Below are 18,012 nucleotides of genomic sequence, written 5' to 3' on the forward strand. Positions count from 1 at the left end.
GTTAACAGGACACAGAAGGGGCGGGAATGGGTCCCCAGCAAAGGAAAACGGGGCCCACCGAGTCCCCAGGTCATCGCTGTCAGATCACGGCCGGGAGCTGCCTCCCCGAGCGCGCCCTCTCCCGGGAGGGGGGGGAATTATGACGTCGGTGTGGACACCTCGGCACACGGAGGGGCAGGTCGCACTGGACCGAGCGTGACGCCGGTACCCCGCAGCGCGAAGGCCAGGCAGCTGCGGGCTGTGGGGCGGGCGGAGGCTTCTCCTGGGGCCCCGCTTCGCCCTCAGGTCTGAGCAGAGGCCAAACCCGGCCTCCCCGGTCCCAGCCACTGGCGTGGCGTGGAGCGTCACGCCGAGGGCAGCGGAAGAAACGGAGTGATGCGTTCCCTGGGAAATGATCATCTCTGCCTCCCCCGACATCTAAGGTGGGGCCCTCTCTGGTACACAAGTGGTGGGCAGTTTTTTTTCAGTCCTAAGAAATGAGTCACAGAAGCAGAGAGAAGAAAAGGAAATAAGAGAAAGAAAAGAAATCTGGGACAAAGCCTCTCTGATCAGCAAGATGAGCCAAATGTCTCATTTTAAGCTACATTCATAATTTCTGGGAAGATAAAAATGGAAACTTCTCTGGTAAGTTTGAGGAAAAAGCAATAGCACAGCTGGCTGCAGCTGCTGCCCTGGAAACCTCCTCCTTTCCTGGGAAGCCTGCTTGGCCACGGGGCTCCGACAGAGACGTCTGTGGTCAGAGACCTCGCATCACGGAGGCCCTGCGACCTGCCCTCACTGCCTGGAAGAGGACCAGCTAAGCACTGGGGACAGTGTGACAGCCCCCCAGAAAGGCAGGGGAAAGCCCACAGTAACCTCACACAGTACAGCACACACGCAAATACGCTCATGAAATCTGAGCACCTATGCTCATTTACAGCTGGGAAAACCCGTCCCTGAACAGATGATCCCTGAAAGGCCATGATGCCTTCTAGAAAGAGCAGGACCAGGCCCACCCAGGACCCAAGGAGAGGCCAAGCTCCCTTCCCAGAAGTTGCCACCGTCCACTCAACGTGGCTGGGAGTCAAGGCTCACCCCATGCGGCACTCTGACCCCAGCCCCCTTCCAAAAGCCACGGAGGCAGGAGATCATGCAGCACTGACAGCGTTTCTGACCATTCACAGATTGGGGGTCAGAGCCCACACAGGCGCCAAGCAGTGGCTTCAGTCTTCGGCCCTTCCATGAGGTATACATGAAATTTCTGAGGGCAAACATGCTTCTTCCACACCAGGGCCTTTCACGGTTTTGACAACATTACCAGTCCCTCCCCACGTGTCTAGCTGGCCCTTCTACCAGCTCCTTCCCATCAGACGTACGGGCCAAGAGGTGGACTTGTGTGCAAACAGCCCCATCAGACCCATCATGGTCTTTTTTTTTTTTTTTTTTTTTTGTGGTACGTGGGCCTCTCACTGCTGTGGCCTCTCCCGCTGTGGAGCACAGGCTCCGGACGCGCAGGCTCAGCGGCCATGGCTCACGGGCCCAGCCGCTCCGCGGCATGTGGGATCTTCCCGGACCGGGGCACGAACCCATGTCCCCTGCATCGGCAGGCGGACTCTCAACCACTGTGCCACCAGGGAAGCCCCTCGAAGCCACTCTTTCCTTGGCCATCCCCCTCACTGTTACGGCACCGCCCCCATCCTGGACACCCCAAGTCAGGCGCTAGAAGCCACAGCCTACTTTATCTCTTCTTCAGATTCTCAAAGCCCCGTTGTCACCTGCCCTGGCCATGTCACTCTCTGCTCTCTGCACACGTGTCTGCACACACGCACCTCTTTCCCAGCTTCTCTCTGCCCAGGAGACAGACGGCAGGGCCCAGGGCCCAGCTCCCTTCCTGCACTCGCGAAGCGATCCGACCCAATGCTGGAGCGCGGTTTCCGGTGGGCACATCTTTGGCCACATGGCTAAGTGGAGAACCCTGCTTGTTCATTCGCTAGGCTTTCTGCCTTTGGTGTTTAAGGACCTCCTTAGTGTCCAGGGGTTTCTGGTAAGATATGGTGAAGATCTCCCTTCTCCCTGGTGACAGCTGTTTCCATCCAAATGTCAACATGTGTTCAGAACTGGTGTTCGGACAAGGTGGTAAGTGACCAGCAAAGGCCTGACCACCCCAGGAAATGAGAGACCTGGGGAGCACTGGGCAAAAGTGAGGAAGGCTGGTGACCCCTGCCCAGCGTGGGGCTGGCAGTCAAACCTGCGTACAAAGGGAAGAGACAGGAGGATTTCCAAGGTGGGGTGCTCACTGCCCCTCCGCACAGGATGCCCCTCCCCTTCACCCTACGTCCACCCACCGCCATCCCGCTGGGATCCGCTCAGCGTGGCCCCCCGGGTGCCGAGCCAGGGCCGCAGCTCCTCTCTCGGCCGAGGGTTCTGGCCGTCCACGTGTGAGTCACCTCTGCATTCCTGTCCCAGCACAGGGGCTTCCTGGGGTGCTCAGCATCCCCTGTAACGGGGCTCCAGCCTGGGGACATTTGCAGAGAAGAAAGGGAAGACGCCTTCCCAAGACTGTCTGCGAAGCAAGAGGCAGCAGTGGGGGTGCCTCTCCGGACTGTGGGGCTGATGCCCTCCTGCCGGGGTTTAGCAGCAGAGGCGACGGTGTGGCGATCCACTCGGACCTAATCCGACCCCAAGGGGAGCTGTCTGGGGAAGGGAGAGAGACGCGAACTTGGGGATAAGTTACCACATTATCTTAGAGTTCAGGACAGAAAGATGGGCACAGCCGGACGCTCCTTGTATTCTAGAAAACAGACTTTAACAATCTTGGAAGAAAAGAAAGTGAGTCCATAGGATCCCAGGGGCTGAAGCTCCCGAATGGGAGCTGGCTCGAGAGGAACAGTCGCCATGGTGACACGTCCCGAGTCCCTGGAAAGGGGAGCCAGAGTCCCCAGGAGCCAGTGAGAGCTTGCTAAACAGATGATATGCCAAACAAGTTCCACTTATTTAAAAAAATCTTATAGCCAAGATTATGGTAGGCTGAGAAGAACATGGATTTTAGCAAAGCACTTGTCAAGTTTCCCATGTTACCCATATGGACAAGATGGATAAATACAGCTGGACAACGTTAAGGGTAGGAGAATCCATAACTGGTTGGACTAGACGTTCAAGAAGCTGATTAATAAATTGATGTTGACCTCAAGTGACCTCTCTGGAGGGTGCCCGCCCGGGGCGCTATCAATTACTATAATGAAGACTTGCATAGTGGGCTTATCCAGTATGTGGCTGATGAGGACAGTCTACAAACTGGATAACAGAAGACCAATAAAGATCTCAAAAAGCTGGAGTCACGGGCTAAATTTAACAGATGGAATTTACTAAAGGTCAATGCTAAGTCCTGTACTTTAGGTCCAAAACACCAACTGCGTTAGATGGAGTGAAAGAGATGTTCATGCTGGAATAACAGCAGAAGACATGAAAAAAGACTGGTCTGTAGCTGAACAAGTCAACAGCGTGACTTGAGTGTTTAGAAAGGGGGAGGGATGGCATTGTAAGGGACGGTGCGGCAGTCCTGGTGCCAGCGTGAGGGAGCTGCCACCTTGGTCTGCTCCGGGCTCAAGGGAGGGGTTCAGTGCTGGGACTGCACTCTCCGAGGGTCGTCTTGGGCAGCCTGCCAGATGGTGAGGGACCTGAAGCCAGCCCACAGGAGGGAAGGAGAGGAAGCCATCAGACCTGCTGCTCCAGGAAGGCCTGATCCTGTCCACTTCTGTTCATCGTGGCACCCCACCTGGCACCCGAGAGCCCAGCGCCGTGCCCGGCACACGGGAAGGGCAGCGAGATGGGGTTTGGTCCAGATAAGAGAGGCCTTGAAGGTGAATGTGGTCAAATGTCTGCACATGTTCTCAGAGCTGTCACAGGAAGAGGGGCTAGAGAGACAGGGCACGATTCGGGGGGGGGGGGGGACCCTGCCCTTCTCGGGGAAAGGCAGAAGGCAGGACCAGCAGAACTGGCTGACAAAGGGCCAGGCGGACGGCCGCTTGTCAGGGAGTCAGGGAGGGATTTTATGTGTTGGTAGAAAGCTGATCTGTGGGACTGCTAAATCCCCTGCTAATTCCATGACATCCACTTCTGTTCTCCTTATCTGGGCAGCCTTTCCATATTTTTAAGATATCTAGAGGTTTGTCAAACATGATTCTTAAAATCAATGGCACACATTTTTCATGCATTCCAAAAGAAGTTCATAGATCATCTATCTCCACCTGGGCTCCTTGAGGGGAGCCACGTTTCCTTCCTTCCTTCCTTTTTTCCCCGAGCTGAGGCCAGCGTGTCCGCGATCCTCCTCCTAGCCTTCAGCCTGCTGCCGAGTCCTGCTCAGAGTGACGGGCAGTGGAGGGGCTGGAGGGAGAGCCGTGGCGAGGGGGCAGCTCCCACGGAGCCACTGCTCAGGGGGTACACGTTCGCCCCCCAACCGGCCCTCCCAGTCAGCCTGGGGTTGTACAGCATTCTCACACAGACACGGCCTGACCGATCCACGCTCACAACCCGGAAGCAGGACACAGAAGTCTGTCCTTTCCTCATTGGCACCAAAGGCGGCGTTGCCGGGACCCAGAGCAGTCCGCTCTCCAGGCCCCCCGGCTCCCTTAAACCTTGGCTGTAACAGAACTTCTCCCCTAGCCCAGTTCTAGGCTAGAAAGAAAGAAAAGGAAAGGAAACCACATTTACTGCCCACATACTAGAGAGTGAACAAGCACCAAAGAACTTAACCCTCAAAATGATCACGTGCAAGTCACATTTAAGGAAACCGAGGCTGCAGGAGTTACACAGCTTGATGGGGCCAGGATTCAAGTCCAGAGCCGTGGGCGTGGCGCTGCCATGGGTGTGGCAGGGAGGAGGGGCCTGAACTCCAGGGGGCAGCACGCGTGGCGAGAGGCAGTCTCACCTCTCTGAGCCTTGGCCGCCAGGGACAACACAGCCAGCTGTCCTAGGAGGTACTGTGAGGGCTGGAAGGGGCACACAGCCAACGTGGGCTTCTGCTACCATCCAGAGCCCTGTGCCAGGCAGGCTCCCTTTCAGGACCAGGACAGTGCTTTCTTCGTCGCCTGCCTTTCTTTTCCTTTTTCTGTTTTATTTTTGGTGGCAGTTTTAACAAAACGCTGATCCTCTGCACCGAGCCGCGAAAAGCAGATGAAAGCGAGGATGTGCCGTGGGCTCCGTGGCGCAATTAGCATTCTCCTAAACAAACGAGCTTCAGCAGAGCTGTAATTAAGCAGGCCTGTAATTAAGTATATGCCCTTTATCATAACGATCATGCTTAAAAATGGCATGATTCGTGGAACTCTGTTATTAATGCTGTAATCCCAAACTGAAGTGCGGGTACATAGAAATCAGTGTGTCAGGCCTGTCACCAGAGTGTTTGTAAAATACATTAAAGAAAAAAAACAGGAAACAATGAGCTCATTCAACTGTTCTTTTTACAATCAGGCACTACAAGTCAAGAGGATTGTGAATGCTTACAGAATCTGCAAGGTTTAAACAAATAAAGCTCTAATCTGCTACTGTATTAATACCACCCCCTATTCTAAAGAAGGAAAGGAGGGGGGGGTGATTTTTTTTTTTTTTTTCCCCCAACTGACCGGGATACCTGCCTTTGCTTTCCTAGGGGAAGAAGTCCAATTTGCGTGCCCTATCTATTTGGACATAAAATTGGCTTTTGGCTTTTGCACAGACAGCTCTGCCATGAATCTGTAGGAACTCTGCCTGGCAAGGGGACAGGGTCACAGCTCCTGCATACGGGAGCTACTGTGCAATTGTACTTGCCAAGGCAATCCCTCAGAGCCTTCCCTTGATTCTCCCCTCCAAATGCACACCCCCGGACTTCTCAGGGCTCAGCACAAACCCACCGCTGACCAGCTCCCAAAGGCACTGGGCCAGGACCAGCCCATCACCTTGGTCAGGTCTGCCGATTCCTTCCTCAACGAGGAAAGACTCCAATTGACACATGCGTTAATTTCAACGCACTTGATAAAGACATTCGTAAAGTCATGCGGTAAAAAAATGTAAAATTTTAGGGCTTCCCTGGTGGCACGGTGGTCGAGAGTCCGCCTGCCGACGCAGGGGACGCGGGTTCGTGCCCCGGTCCGGGAAGATCCCACGTGCCGCGGAGCGGCTGGGCCCGTGAGCCATGGCCGCTGGGCCTGCGCGTCCGGAGCCTGTGCTCCTCAGCGGGAGAGGCCACAACAGTGAGAGGCCCGCGCATCGAGAAAAAAAAAAAAAAAAAAAGTAAAATTAAAAAAACGACTCCATTACTAGCATCTCAATTGTTGTCTGCTTACAGTTGCCAAGCGGTGTTAAGCGAGCTTGGTCATGGTTCCTCAGAAAGTCCTTGCAGAGATGAGGGTGAACAACGCGGCTTATCGGCAGGCAGTCATTTTCAGAATAAAATTGAACGCAGTTGGAATGGGAGGAGACCTTTAATTCTGTGGGCCTGCTTGGGGCTCAGAGCTGTAAATAATCAGCAACCTGGCCCTTTCTTCTCCCCTATCCTGCCGCATTTCAAAGGTTCTTTACAATTTGTGATGGGAAAAATGCCAGCAACTCTAGGTCTCAAGGCCATTTCTCAAAACTCATTTGCAAACTAAAACACCGAGCCCCGTTGGGCTTTCCTGGTGATTTCACTTTGGGGATATTCTTTGGAAGACATTTGTAGACACCTCAGAGCTGTCTGCTAGGTGACATTCCAACTGAGTTTGCACAAGGCCAACAACGTCCTTCTAGATCCCCAAAGTAACCTGTTTTGCCACGTTACTCATAAGCCAAAAGGAGTGATCATCAGCTATGGCGAGAGCCTCCCGAGTCCCACGCATGAGGTGGCCCGGAGGGTGGAAAGAGGGGCCTTCCGCGCGTGGGCGCCCTGGGGCCTGGGCAGGTCACTTAGCCTCCGCGTCGGCCTGTCCTCGGTGAAGGGGGACAGCCACGGCCACTCCGCAGCATGTGGCCGACGGGAAGAAACCAGAAGGGCCAGGGGCCTGCAGCAGGCCCACCAGGCAGCCCGCTGCGTCTTCAGAGGAGTGCCTTCAGGTCAGGCCCTCTGCCCCATCTCTGACTTAGGACAGGCGTTGGATCTCTCTGTGCCTGATTCTTTGACTGTGGAAGGAAGGAAATCATACGTGGATTGCTGTGAAGTTTAAATGAGATAAAAGCGTAAGGCTCAGCAGGTCATGGAAGCAACCTAAATGCCCGTCGACAGACGATCGGATAAAGAAGATGTGGTGCATGTATACAAAGGAATATTGCTCAGCCATAAAAAGGACCGAAACTGGGACATTCGTAGAGATGTGGAAGGACCTAGAGACTGTCATACCGAGTGAAGTAAGTCAGAAAGAGAAAGACAAATATCGTATATTAACGCATGTATGTGGAATCTAGAAAAATGGTACAGATGAACCGGTCTGCAAGGCAGAAATAGAGACAGACGTAGAGAACCAACGTATAGACACCAAGGGAGGAAAGTAGGGGGTGGCATGAACTGGGAGATTGGGATCGACATATATACACTAATATGCATAAAATAGATAACTAATAAGAACCTGCTGTATAAAAAATAAATAAAATTTTTTTAAAAAGCATAAGGCTCAGGTACAAGCTAACTGCTCAGTAAGTAACTGTCATCATCACGGCACTAGAGGAAAAGCCCTTCCACGGTAGACCTTTTTCTTCCCCCTGCTTTTACATAAAAACACAAGTGCATCCACATTAAATTATGTAACCTGAGGCTGTAACTCCTGATCCAAAGGCTTTGGGAGGTGCGGAAGCGAAGCCTACCCAGGAGGGCTTCCCTTGGTGTCCGGACCATGGCTCTCCTGGCATCTGCCGTCCCTGCTGTCACAGGTCAAGCTCAGTGGCAGGAGCAGGGCCCGAGCTGGGCCCAGGTGCTAAATGTCCCCTGGAAAAGAACCCCCAAAGCAAAGAGAAGAAAACTGCCCCTGCCTATCAGGAGGCTAATTCACCAGGTTAGTCAGAAATACCATACTCTTCAAATAAAGGCGCCTTCACACCATAAACAAATATTCTCTGAGGTTCTATTTCGCGTGGGTAATTAGGAAGCCCTCCCCCACATTTCTCTGGCCACCGCCCCCCTCCCCCGGCCTCCAAAACATGGGGCACCTGACAGTAACTGTCACTGTAGCCCTGCAGCCTGCTTCACCCTTACACGTCACCACATCCTGGGAGGAAGCTGAGGGCCCTCCAGCCCTCCTACACCCCTCCTTCTGGAGTAACCACCCAGGGGGCCCCAGGGGCTTTGCAGCAGGACGCCTCGTGGGTCTCTGCTGGGAGGCGGGAGCCCACAGCGGCTGGGCCACGTGCCCCGCAGGGACTCTCAATATATGAAGGAGAACATGCTCGCTCTGCTACAGAAATGCATTTTAAAACTTTATAAGTACTTAATGGCTTGGGGCAGAGACCAACTGCATTTTGCTCGAAGTAAAGATAAAATCCAAGTAAGTGAGACTTTTCCTTGTTGGTTGTTGAGGGGCTTCTGGGTAAGTCACCATCACCGTGGGTTCACACCTGCTTCCCCAGTGCACACACACAGTAACTCCTCGGTGAGCTCGAGACCAACAGAAGGGGCTATGGGTGTGCAGAATAAAAAGCTGAACCGAGGGGCCAGCACAGGGGTATTGCCAGCAGGCACATTCCTGGGGAGGCAGGCACGGTCTAAACCCACCGTCCCCCTGCGACTGAGGCAAAGCCTTGACGGGGACGGGACAGGCCTGGGCAGGGCTCAGGCCCCAGCGCAGGAAGATGCACTTTCATTTCCAGAGCTCTTTTCACCTCTCAAAACCAACTAATATGTATTTTTAAGTTTTATTTTTTTTAACCCCTCAAAAAACGAATACATTCTCTAAAGAAACAATTCCAATAGTCCAGCTACGTTAAGCACCCCTTGACTCCAGAGCCACATCTCAGGGGTCTCCTCGGGGGAAGAGCCGGGGTAGTGGTCTGTGCACAGTCCTTGGGGTCCCCCCCCCAGCCCATTTCCTATGGGCTTATGTATATGTTTGCACGTACAGAAGAAACGTAGAATTTGGGGGGGTATGTGTTTGTGTTTTTAATAAAAATAGCATCACAGCGTAACTGTTCCGCAACTTGCTTTTTTCACCTGTCAGAGGGTTTCCGCGTCGGGGTAGCTACAGATCGATAGATCAGTCTTTGTTACACTTGCACAGAAGTAAGGGTGGGGCGACAACCAAGAGTCAGCTCATAAGGGGCCTCGATTGCCATTTAAAGTGGCCTGAATGTCCCTGTGAGGCCCCTGGGGAACCACTGGAGGGCTTCTGAGCTGGAGAGTGACACATTGTATTTCTATTTGAGGGGTGTCTCTTAGTCCAGGCACAGCAGAGGGAGTTAGGCTGGAGGCGGGACCACCAGGAGGAGGTTCTGACAGTAAATCACGGGGGGCGGGGGCGCTGGCAGCCTGGACTAGGACTGTGACAGTAGGAACAGAGGGGAGGGGACACATGGAGGAATATTTAGATGGCAGAATCCAGGGATCCGGCAACGGGCTGTGGAGGGCTGAGCGAGGAGGGGGAGGAGTCAGGGGCGTCTGAGGTTCTGCCTCAAACAGCTGGGAGAAAGGGATGCCAGGCACGGATGTGGGGGCCAGTGGGGTGGAGTAGGAAGCGCGGGGATGAGCCGGTGGGTTCCGTTTTGGATGTTGTCAGGTTTGAGGGGCTTTTGAGACATCCAAGGGAAGGCCCTGGCCAACACTGGTGGGCGCACCATGACCAAGAAAGCGAGACTGGTTGGTGCGGGCCGCCCAGATGCAAGTACGGAAGTGAGCCCCGACGGGGCGACAGGCAGTCACCAGCGTGGTGACAACCAAGGACACGAGAGAAGGGAAGACGTTCTGGAGGAAAACACGTGAGGACAGAGGCGGGCCCGGGACGGAGCACTGAGGGATGCGGACACTTAACACTCAGGTTGAGGAAGAGACGTTGGCAAAACAATGCGAAGAAGATTAGAAGGTAGTCGGCGATGATGGATCAAAAAATTGGAGGTGTTAGTATAAACTTGGTTGGTTTTTTTTTTTTTGCCGGTACACGGGCCTCTCGCTGCCGTGGCCTCTCCCGTCGCGGGGCACAGGCTCCGGACGCGCAGGCCCGGCGGCCACGGCTCACGGGCCCAGCCGCTCCGCGGCACGTGGGATCCTCCCGGACCGGGGCACGAACCCGCGTCCCCTGCATCGGCAGGCAGACTCTCAACCACTGCGCCACCAGGGAAGCCCATAAACTTGGTTTTAATAAGCAGATATATGTCTGTGAGTCTGTTTCTGTTTTGTAGATAGGTTCATTTATGCCATATTTTAGATTCCACATATACGTGAAGTTATATGGTAGTTATCTTTCTCTTTCTGACTTACTTCACTTCGTATGATAACCTCTAGGTCCATCCGTGTTGCTGCAAATGGCATTATCTCATTCTTTTTTATGGCTGAGTAGTATTCCATTGCAGAAAGAACAGACTTGTGGTTGCCAAGGGGGAGGGGAGGAGGGAGAGGGATGGACTGGGAGTTTGGGGTTAGTAGATGCAAACTATTACATTTGGAATGGATAAACAACAAGGTCCTACTGTATAGCACAAGGAACTGTATCCTATCTCCTTGTATAAACTATAATGGAAAACAATATTAAAAAAAAGAATGTGTATATATATATATATATATATGTATAACTGAGTCACTTTGCTCTACAGTGGAAATTAGCACAACATTGAAAATCAACTATACTTCAAAAAAAGAAAAGCAAGTATACATGTAAACACATGTAGATATGTATATGTAAATACACATGTACATTTACATGCACGTGTATGTGCTCCAACACACACACACACACACACACACACACACATAATATATTTCTATTTGCTGAGGCCCTAGAAGCAACGGCACCTTGAGAGTGAGGAGCATCCCCAGTGCCCAGCTTTTGGTTTCCAGGATTCTCCTCTGAAAGAAGTAGGGCTCTTTGGAGAAATGGCTGATCCAGTACTGAGCAGGGAAGGAACACACCTGGGACATCTTGTGGCACCAGAAAGTAAAGACGTTCTCTAAGAATCGGGGAAATGCATCAGAGGGACACACGAGTCAGGGCTCCCAAGGGCTAAATATGGAAAAAATTTGAGCATCAAAATAAATAATGATAAGAGTGAATAAGAATCCACTAGTCCACATGAATACACACCAACGGGGGATAAGGGAAAGCTCTTCCTTATGATAAAAGGCCAAGTCAGAAATACTGAAGGAAGGATGGAGTTATAAAATGAATGGGTGCTGAAACTAGTAGGTGAAAATCTGATGAGGAATGAGCTATTTACATAGTCCTGAAGTATTTCCCACACATTACATATTAATGACAAAAGGAAAAACAGACATTTCACAGTGAAGAGACCTGGCAAACAGCACTTCAGCCACGTGATCCCAGCTAATTTTACCAAGGCTGGGCCATGCCAACATCATGGACCTCCTGATACGATGCACCGAGAGTAAAATACCTGTTGAATAAATAGCAGTGGAGAGGACTGTTCTTGGAGTCAGGGGGCCCACGTGTAGGCCAGTCAGGTCTCAGCGCCCTCATCTGTGAGTCAACGGCTTGGGCCACACCAGCCACTCAGCTGGCGTTCATCTGGCAACTTTAAAAAATTATTGCTGCTGCCTGCTGTTCCTCCCCAAGAGGTTCTGATTTACTTGGTCTGAGGGTGGACTCTGGGCATTAGTCGTTGTTCAAGGCTCCCAGGTGAGAGTATGTGCCGCTAGGTCTGTGCAGCCCTGGGCCATCAGATGATCTCGAAAATCCCCCCCGAGCAGCCACACAGCACAGGGAGATCAGCTCGGTGCTCTGTGACCACCTAGAGCGGTGGGACAGGGAGGGTGGGAGGGAGGGAGACGCAAGAGGGAAGAGATATGGGGACATATGTATATGTATAACTGACTCACTTTGTTATAAAGCAGAAACTAACACACCATTGTAAAGCAATTATACTCCAATAAAGATGTAAAAAAAAAAAAAAATCCCTCCCAACCCTGACATTCTCAGTCTCACAAACCATAACAATCACCATCAGTATTAAATACGCATTTGTGATTTGAGACCTGGATTTAAACCTCAGAAGACACAATGTACAAAATCCACCAAGGTTGGCCCATTGTAGGTAACTAGGCTAGATTTCTCTAGGCTTCCTCTAGATTCTACTCAAACAGCCTTCTCAAAAGCAACAATCAGGAAGAATTATAGCGGATTCTGGGCCAGATGCCTCCCCTCCCCTCCCCTCCCCACCCCTGGAGTCAAAGGGCAAGGAGAGAAGGTGTCCCAGGGCGTCCGGGTGTCCACAGCCAGCGCTGACCCACGCTCAAGAGAGCACTGCGCCAGGGGCGTCCGTCCAGGGAGCAGCGTCAGGGCACCGACACACGTGCCCCCTTCAACCTCCCAGCAGCCCCGTGGCTGTCGCCATCCCCACTCGGCCAAAGGGACCTGAAGCCCAGGAGGGAGCGGCCTGGTCAGGGCCGCAAAGCTCTTACAGAAAGGGAGCCCTTCCAAGTCCACTGCCTTCCCACCACTTGAGGAAGAGGTGGGAACACCTCCCTACGTGGCATGGAGGAGTCTTCCAAGGATGGAAGCAGAAAGGTATCATCGAGAAGGGCGAACATGTGAACGCAAGGTACGCGCAGCTGGAAGGTGTTAAGAAGCCAGCACGTGCGGGGTCTTCATGGTGTCTTCTGGGCTCTCGCCTCAGGGAGACAGCACTCGTGGCCCAGACAGACATGCCTGCCCCAGGGATCTTTGGAGTTGGCTTTCAGTGCAGGTCTCCTTAGGCTATTCCTTTGCATAAAAATCTTCCACTGTTTCCTCAGGTTTAAGGGGTGATGTCCGGATGCCTCAGCCCAGGCCCTCGCAGGCTGACCCCAACCTAGCTTTGTGGTCTAGCTGCCCTCCCACCCTGGCTCCCCACACCTCGGGATCTAGCTACGCCAACCTACTCACCATCTCCTGACCAAGCCATGCATTCTGCATGCGATATGCCCTTCCCCTTGCTGCGTGCTAGGCCTGGAGAGCCCACTCCTGCCCGTGAACCCCCAATTGACTGCTCTCAATGCCACTCTGCTGCAGTCATCCATCCCACTACCTTTCCCCAGATGACAGGCTCCAGACCAGCCCAGGGCCTGCAGGGATGAGGAGATGGACAGATAAATGATGCAAGGCCACCTTTCAGAAGACAGCTGTGTTTCGAGATGGGAATTCTCTAGGACTCTGCGAAACAGAGACACTCTAACTCCCTTTCTTCCGATTCCGTGATCAGTGAATAAGCTTTTAATGACGTGTTTGCCCAAGTACTTTCACAATAGGATAGTAGGCTTGAGCGTCACACAAACTGGAAAGGCATAACCCCGTTATAAATGTTAAGATCTGAGAAAAGATCGCCCACAGGTTAAAGGAAAATGGTACAAAATGTGACACTTTGGTACCACAGCACAGAGATCTTCTGTTCGCGATTAGTGGGATCGCATTCCCCAGGGCCTGGGCGCCCCTGAGTAAATGGGAGAACTTCGGATGAGTGTCCCCCAGAGCCAAGGCCCTGAGCCCTGGGGTCGGGGGCGGGCCCTGGAGGGGCAGCCACCACGGGAGGCCCCAGGCTTCATCCTCGCCAAGCTGCCCAGTGATTCCAAAAGCCCCGCCACAGTGACAGACAGACATGGACCAAATGAAGAGCGACCTGCTACGGGAAGTCTCACAACAATCGATATCCAGCCTATGTGCCTTTGAACCAGGTTGTAACTTTATAATAAAACTCAATTTGAAAAGAAAAAAAAAAAAACCCATTTCTACAACTTGTATTTTTCTCAAACACTGAACTTGCCAATTCAAAACCAAAGGCCTGGGCTTCCTCCCCTTCGTGTAGCTAGACTTGCGGCATCTGTGAGGAGGGCAGGCTGCTGGTGCCCACAGAGGGTGCGCAGTGACAGGAGACGACGGAGCCACCACCTGCAGCTGGGACGGGGCACAGGCGGGCACACTGACCGACACAGAGTTGCCTTTCCAATCAGCAGAGCGTTCAAGGGACTTTTCCCTGGGAAACAGCTTCTCGGGAAAACAGTGCATCACATTTCCAGAATTCAGCTCTAGTGGACGAGCTCCCTGGACCACGGTAATGTGAGGAAAATGAGCAGCCGCAGACAGAACTGACGCCTCAGCTGACACCCGATTTGATGTGGAATACTGGGGAGTGGGCTCCCGTCCATCTGGTTGCTGCGTCTCTGAAGTACAAGGCCACAAATTACCCAGATTTCAGATTTAATATTAACCTTTAAAGGGCATGTCACAGAAATGTATTCTCTAAATATTGGCTGTGAGCTCACTTTGTAAGTCTCTCACGGAAAATAGGTGTGAGGCTGCCACCCATCTCTGACTACATCTGTCACGGGCACCTCCTGCCACCTGACAGTAATGCCAGCTGGACCCAGCAGTCCCACAAATGAACAATTCAGCCCTCCTTGCTAACCACAGTCTGAGCTCAACCTTAAGATTTAATAATAGAGCCTGCTAATACTGCTCTCATTTCTAGAGCTGATGAACTTTCAGAGGCAACATGAGTTGAAATAATGAGTGTGGAGATGACAAAGAATTTTAATCCAAGGTTCTTTGAACTATCCAGTATAATAAGCACTTGTTCCTTTCTACAATGGGCATATAAAAGAGAAATCTAAATAATAATTGCTGTAATTATCTTGAAAAATATGCAGAGATTAATGGTGATTATGAAAATCTGTATAATTGTTCTCTGAAATCACCACTGATGAAGTGGTATCTTGAAATGGCCGTAGCCGGAGAACTTTTAACACCGAACTCCATGTGGGCATGGAAACGTGACACTTCGGCTTTCTCCTCGTAAAATTATTACCCTGTGTTTACGAAATTGTTTTTCATCATTTCCAATACCCTGGCCTGCATTTTAACGCTTCATGCCAGAGCCCTGAAAAGGTTCTAAGACGCCCTTAATGGGATGCATATGTCATTGTGGTTCAAAGCCCCAAGTTCAACTTGTTATTTATTCAAATAATTAATTACTCTTGTATCCATCGAGCAGTTTGTCATGACACATTAATGACTTGATAGACTTCTATGAACTGGTGAACACAGAACAGCAGAGCGTTTTTATCGTCATTTAATTTTAAAACGATCCTGTGTGAAATTATCTAGTCGTGAGTGATGGGTGCATAAAGAACAGACTCAGCAAAGCCCCTTTTGGATCATTGCTTTATTAATGGTAACATCAGGGAAATGAAAAATGCTAACATTGTCATATTCCGCTGCTGGGGGGAGATGAATGGCTGGGGGAGAGGGTGAGGGCGCTGAGCACTCACGCCAAGTGCACAAGCGCCTCCTGGCGCCAGGCGGGGCGGGGCTCGTGCCTCGCGCACCCAGAACCCCCGGCTCTCGAGACACCACCTCCAAGCCCGGCTCCCTTTTGAGTTTATGGCTCTCGACGTCTATTACTTTTGTGTGTGTGGTCTTTTTTTTTTAACTTGAATTTTCCGCTAGTGATATAAAGCAGCCTCACGAAAACATTTCGCTTTATTGCTTTGAACATTAAACGTTATTAATCCAATAGAAAAACGTTAAAGATATTGCTGTCACCTTTAAATGTGAAATGATATTAGGCGCTAAAAAAATGCTGGGTTAGGAGAAAAGATGTTCCCTTAGTTTCTTTTGAGCTTTGAGATAACTGCGCTGCGTTGATGATAAGATAATATTTCTACAGGGCTCACCGCACAACATCTGCTTAAAAGAGATTTCGTTGTTGTTGTTTTTTTTTTTTAATACAGTGAAAATTGTTTCTCAATTGTTTTAATTACAAACTTGGGAATCTATGCAAACGACTCCCCAGCAGTGTGATTCAAAGACAATAGACCGCAATCCCTGAAGAGCCCGCAGCATAGCGGGCGGGGCTGCGGGCGGGAACGGAGGGGGCTCCGCCTGCACGTGGCCGAGCGCCTGCACGGGGACCACGGCAGAGGCAGCAGGCATTGTTCTGCCCTCTCGGAAAGAGAAGCAAGCAAGGGTGGATCTCTTTTCCCTTGGGAGCTTCCTGTTTCGTCTTCCCAAGTCCGGTGAGCGGCTCCACCACCCACCCCGGGGCCTGGAGCCACAGGGACCTGCCCCCTCCCTCACTGTCTGTCGTCAGTGGCAGCTCACACTTAGTTGAACGGCTCTGTGCAAGCCCCGGTCTAGGTGCTTTCTGTGTACTGACTGATTTCTCGTGGCAATCCCATGAGGTTATATAGTATTATTATTTAAATCACCATCATCATCCCCATTTTACAAGGAACATTCAGGCAAAGAGCAGGTAAGCAACCTGCCCGAGAGCACACGGCCAGCAAGATGCGGAGGAGGAACTGAACCCAGGAGCCTGACTCTTTCGTGAGACACCACGGTGCCTCTTAATTCTAGCCAGGGATCTCTCTGGAACCTGGCCCTCCTGCCCAGCTCTGCTGCCCTGGACCCAGGGGGACGCCCACCCTTCTGGCCCTGACATTAGCTGCTTCGCTTCCCCTGGCTCCCTCTAATCTCCTCTCTTACAGAAGGGGATGTGGAAAGAAATGGGGTCCAAGCAGTCGCTTCCACAGTACATGGGAAGTGCAGCAAAGTGGAGCATTTGGGGCGTACAGCAGGACAGCTGAAAACACAGCTGATGTGAGTTGAAACAGGGGTCTTCGAATTCTGAGGATAAACAGATCAAGGGACATGGGAAGGCCCAAGCCAGCAGTTTGGTGGCCTATTTTGTGGAATGCCCTCCTTTTTCAGGTGGCGACACGTGGGTCAGAGTCTCATGATTTTCACAGGGACATTTCCAGCAAGGCGGCCACAAAGCCAGAGCTCAAGCCCAGGTTGCCTGAGGCCCCAGGGCACCTCCGGCCAGGTCCCGCCTCGTTAGGCAGTGAGTGCCGGCCTCACCCGGCGGTCAGGGCCTCGTTTTGCTCTGTCAGGAGGTCTGAGCAGAGCCACAGCAAGCAACCGTGGCTCGTGGCTCGGTGGAATTCTGCCAGGTTTAGAGGTTGTGAGGCGTATCACAGGTTCATCTGGGGGACTGCTAGGGGGCCCTCAAAGAGACAGAGCCGCTGAGACGGAGCTACATGAGATCACAGATGCCACAGGCAGGGGAAAAAACAGTGGTTTCAATAGGAGCCCCAGACGGAAAGTCCAGGCAGATAATCTCGATCGTAGGGTCACTGCTTCTTATCCAGGGCACCTTCACTCAGGAAGCCGACCACAGGGGCCCTCTCTTTGGAGAGCAACTGCACCCTTCGAGGTGACAGGTAGCACCGCCACGGGAGACATGCTGGTCCAGACGGGGGAGGCAGGGAGGGTGGGCACCGGTGAGCCCGGCCTGCTTTAAAGATGGTGCCTTCAGAGCTGGCCAAATACTCCAGAGGAGGCATCCTCTCTGTCCAAACCACAGGTGTGTCAGAATGGCCGGGGATGCTCGTTAAATATGTGAATCCCTGGCCCCAAACCTCCAGAGACGGGCTCAGGAACTTGGGGACAATGGTACCAGGAGAAACTCCGCTCTGTGCCTAGAGCCAGAGAGCGCTTTGCTGAGGGTCTCATGGACCAAACGGCTCCAAAGGTCTCATGGGTGCAGCTCCGTGAAGCGTTTCTGCACGAGCAGGGCTCTCTGTTCTCTGTAAGGACTAACCACGGCAGGGAAGGCAGCACCGCAGCACCGGTCACAGCTGTCATTTGGTGAAAGCCTTGGACTTGGTGCCAGGCACTCTGCTCCACCCTTTCCCTGTCACAACCCTGCCAGGCGGACGGGATCACCGTGTCCTATGTCTGCGACAGGCAAGGGAGCCATGCTTCCAGTCGAAAGGGGAGCCAGCACTGTAACCCACGTCTGTCTAGCTCAGAAGGCCGGGCTCTTGACACTCCTACAGAATTTGGTGTCAAGAAACACCAGTGCCAAAGTACAACCAGGGACTCTACTCACTAATGG

The 18,012-nt window shown here is 52.2% G+C and overlaps 1 protein-coding gene across 5 annotated transcripts in view; it reads right to left on the minus strand.

Moving 5' to 3' along the window:
- The window catches only part of MVB12B (multivesicular body subunit 12B), a 266,327-nt gene that overhangs the window by 27,955 nt on the left and 220,360 nt on the right, over positions 1 to 18,012 (minus strand). The gene's annotated exons all lie outside the window — the stretch shown is intronic.

This window comes from Kogia breviceps, chromosome 8 (assembly GCF_026419965.1).
Source record: "Kogia breviceps isolate mKogBre1 chromosome 8, mKogBre1 haplotype 1, whole genome shotgun sequence".
NCBI lineage: Eukaryota > Metazoa > Chordata > Mammalia > Artiodactyla > Physeteridae > Kogia > Kogia breviceps.